The 4199-nt window shown below is 38.2% G+C and overlaps 1 non-coding gene across 1 annotated transcript; it reads right to left on the bottom strand.

The window, feature by feature from the left end:
• Positions 1–3533: 3533 nt before the first annotated feature.
• LOC141669203 (small nucleolar RNA R71) lies at positions 3534–3640 on the bottom strand. The gene has a single exon (XR_012553494.1). It is a non-coding gene; the product is annotated as a small nucleolar RNA R71 (small nucleolar RNA).
• Between the last annotated feature and the right edge of the window lie 559 nt (positions 3641–4199).

Here is a 4199-nt window from a genome sequence, read left to right as displayed (position 1 = left end):
CATTGACTGGACCAAATAGATCAACATACAGTAAGTGATAAGGATCAAGAATTGAGGATTCAGTTTTGCTCTTGAATGAAGATTTTCTTTATTTTGCCTTTTGACATTAGTCACAAAGACCATCAGGAGCAAATATTGATTTTGGCAGTCCTCTCACAAGATCTTTCTTTACTAGCTCATTTATGTTGTTGAAATTTAAATGAGAGAGTCTCTTGTGCCAATTCCAACTTTCTTCAATTGATGCTCTGCTTAACAGACAGATTGCAGAACCATCAGAATTTGTTGAAAGTCTGGCTTCATATATGTTACCATGTCTGTAACCTTTCAGAACCAATTTTCCTGTAGAATTACTTACAACTTCACAGTGTTCTTCAAAGAAATCCACATGATAACCTCTGTCACAGATTTGACTCACACTTAGCAGATTGTGTTTAAGTCCTGAGACAAGAGCTACTGGTTCAATTATGACATTTCCAAGATTGATATTGCCATATCCCAGAGTCTTTCCCATGTTCCCATCTCCATAAGAAACTCCCGGGCCAGCTTTCTCCACAAAGTCTGATAGTAGGGCTTTATTTCCAGTCATATGTCCCGAACATCCACTATTCAGAACCAGGATGTTTTCCTGTTGCCCTACAATCACAAAGACCACTATTGATTAGTTTTAAGGACCCAGACTTGCTTGGATCCGTTGGCCTTATTAAGTTTGTTAGCATTTGCAGCGGATTTAGTTTCAGAGTTTATGCTAACATGCTTTTTATCAGACTTTATATCAGACTTTGCACTAGAATGAATTACACTAACTTTCTTTAAAGAAGGTTTTATTTCATAATAATCATAGTACAAACTATGATATTCCTTACAAGTATAAATAGAATGCCATAAACTATCACAATAAAAACAAGGATTTTGTGGTTTAAACCTAACAGACTGACTCTTAACTCCTGATCTAGGAGGTAAAGAGTTTATATCTTTATTTTTCCTGCAAAAAGAAGCAAGATGGTTAGAGTTTCCACAATTATAACATTTATTTCTAGGAGCATTAGGAACAGGCATATAATTATTACTTTTATTCACACTTTCCTTTCCATTCCTATTTTTCCTAACTTCCTTTACCTTGTTCACATTTTTAATCTCTTTCAGCTTATACTTAAGCTGCTTCTTTTTCATTAAGCCTATGTTTACTACAGCTGGTTTATCCTATTTTAATTTGTCAGAAGTTGACTTTTCTTTGACTTCTGTCTTAGAGTCTTTCATCTCTTCAGAATCAGACACAACAGTTTTTGCTACAAATTTAACAGGATTTACCTTTGGCTTAATTGGCAAAATCCCTTTCTCACTTTTACCATCTTTATAACCTAGACCCTCTTTCCAGTTTCCACTACTTAGAATATTCTGAGTTGTTTTGCCCGAGTTAGTCCAAGTCATGATGATTGATAAGTGGCATTTTATACCACTTAGAACGTCTTATAATGGCTTGAATTGATGTCTTGAAATCAGGTATTTTGTGTATTTGATGCGTTTTTCTAGTGTTTTTGTATTTCAGGGTATAACTTGCGTATGTAGGAAGAATTCATCAGAAATTAGCCTAGGGAAGTGTGTGGCATTGGTTGTGGAAATTTGGGGGCAGAACGCAGCAAAATCAGGAGCAGAATTCAGAATTTTCCAGAAGGTGCTTGGGCGCCCGCTAAGGATGCTGAGGCGGCCGCCTGGGAGCCTGGGCGCCCGCTCAGGAATCTGGGGCGGCCGCTCAGGGACGAAAATTTTAATACTGAATTTTATAATTCTTATTCTAATGGACTTCTGAGACGGCTGGTTCTTGTGGGCTTCTATATAAGTAGTTCTCAGAGATGTTTCACATAAGTGTGGTATCAAGCAAGGAGCAAGGAGAGAAGGAAGAAGACCATTTTAGCACATCGTAAGGAAGAAGAGGAAGCATACATTTCTTGTGATTCTTTTATTCGTTGTATCAGTGGATGCTAGTTTTCTTTACTTTGAACCGTATTACTCTTATGACGTACTCTGGTTTTAATAAGTATTTTTATTAGTTTATATTTGTGTATTATCATGTTTTCATATGAACCCATGGTGACGATGAGTTCTATCATGGGCTAATCGTGATCATGGGGTCATAACGGATTTACTATGGATTTCTTTAGTTAGTTATTTAATACCTTAGTGTGTGATGATTATATGATATCTAGCATAGGTTTTGCTTATTCGTCTTATGTGCGTCGCAAACATATAAGATAGTCTGTTAATCTCCTGTGAAGCGACGGTGGATCTTGAGATTTAGAACTTGCCATGCTAGCATAGGTTCATGTATGTGTATGCATGATTAGTGGGTAACTCTAACCATTTTACTTGCCCTATGTAATCATAAAGAATAACTTGTGCTTAAATCATTATGTTGTCAAATTCTGTAGATATATAGGGTCTCAACATAGTTGATGCCTATTCAACTTCTATCTTGGTTGTGGATATTTGGTGGAATGGTATTAGTACAACGAAAGTTGGCTTTTATCAGTTTCGTGTTGTTCGATTAATATCATCACCGTTACATGCTAAGGGTAATAAAGATAACTATTGAAGGAAGTAGTAATGAAGTTATGATCTCATGTGTGTTTAATATTGTTAATTCAAGTGTCAATTACGTCTTTAATTCTCGTAGTTAATTGTAGTTAATAATTAGTTAATCAATCTAAAGTGTTATTGTCTTGACATTGAGAAGTAATCATACATTGGTGAGTGAGTGTTAATTGAACATAATTAGTCTAAGTCTCTGTGGGAACGAACTAGAAATTATTCTATATTACTTGCGAACGCGTATACTTACGTGAATTATTAGCGCGTGTTTTGTGCCTAACAATTTTTTCGCGCCGCTGTAGGGGACTCGGCGTATTTGTTTAGTTTATGTACTTGCCATCAGTGGTCATTAGGACTTATTGATTAAGACGTGTTACTTATTGTTTCCGGTTGTGTTTCAGGTACTCTAGCGAGCGTTTATCCCAACACGTTCTCGTACTCACAAGAGGACTTTAGATACGGCTGAGGAGACAGACTCAGTTCTTGATATTCCGGAGAAGATAGATTTTGAAGATTCGGATAATGAGAGTGAGCAGAAAGAACAAATAATCATGGGTGAGCGTATAGTTCCAACAGCAGATCCAGCTCTTATGGACTTTTCTCGGCCTAAAATTGATGACATTCAGTCAAGCATTCTTCATCCGGCTATTCAGGCTAATACTTTTAAAATCAAGCCGGGCACTATTCAGATGGTGCAGAATTCTGTTTCTTTCGGAGGTGTTGCGACTGAAGACCCCAACATGCATATCAGGAATTTTGTCGAGATCTGTAGTACTTTCAAATATAATGGTGTGACTGATGAGGCTATCAAGCTGAGGCTTTTCCCATTCTCTCTGAGGGATAAAGCTAAGGACTGGTTACATTCTGAACCAGCTGGGTCCATAACTACTTGGCAAGATCTTGCGCAAAAGTTTATGGTGAAGTTCTATCAAATGGCGAAGACTGCAGCTATGAGGAGTGATCTTACTCAGTTTATGCAACAACTAATAGAATCTATGTGTGAAGCTTGGGAGCGCTACAAGGAGATGTTGAGAAAGTGTCCACATCATGGTATGCCTGACTGGATGGTGATCACTGGTTTCTATAATGGTTTGGGGGCCCAATCTCGGCCCATGCTCGATGCAGCAGCTGGAAGCGCCTTGTGGGCCAAAAGCTATATTGAGGCTTATAATATTATTGAAACTATGGCTGTTAATGAGCATCAAAACCCAACTCAAAGGATGATACCTGGGAAGGTAGCAGGTATTCTGGAAGTCGATGCAGCTACAACTATTGCAACGCAGCTCCAAGCGCTGTCTTTGAAGGTCGATTCTTTAGCCAACTATGGAGTCAATCAGATAGCTATGGTCTGTGAGCTTTGTGCAGGCTCTCATGCTACGGATCGGTGTTCTCTTGTTAATGAATCTGTTCAATATGTGAACAATTATCAGCGACCGCAGCAGCCTGTGCCAGCTACTTATCATCCTAACAACAGAAATCATCCCAATTTCAGTTGGAGCAATAATCAGAATGCTGTTCAGCAACCTATAAGTAAGCAGTTTAATCCACCTGGATTCCAGCAACCACATCATTATGCTCAAAGGCAATCATATCCTCAACTAGGAGGTGCTGCT

The sequence above is a fragment of the Apium graveolens genome, chromosome 6, assembly GCF_009905375.1.
Source record: "Apium graveolens cultivar Ventura chromosome 6, ASM990537v1, whole genome shotgun sequence".
NCBI lineage: Eukaryota > Viridiplantae > Streptophyta > Magnoliopsida > Apiales > Apiaceae > Apium > Apium graveolens.
This window is presented reverse-complemented; position numbering and strand designations above follow the sequence as displayed.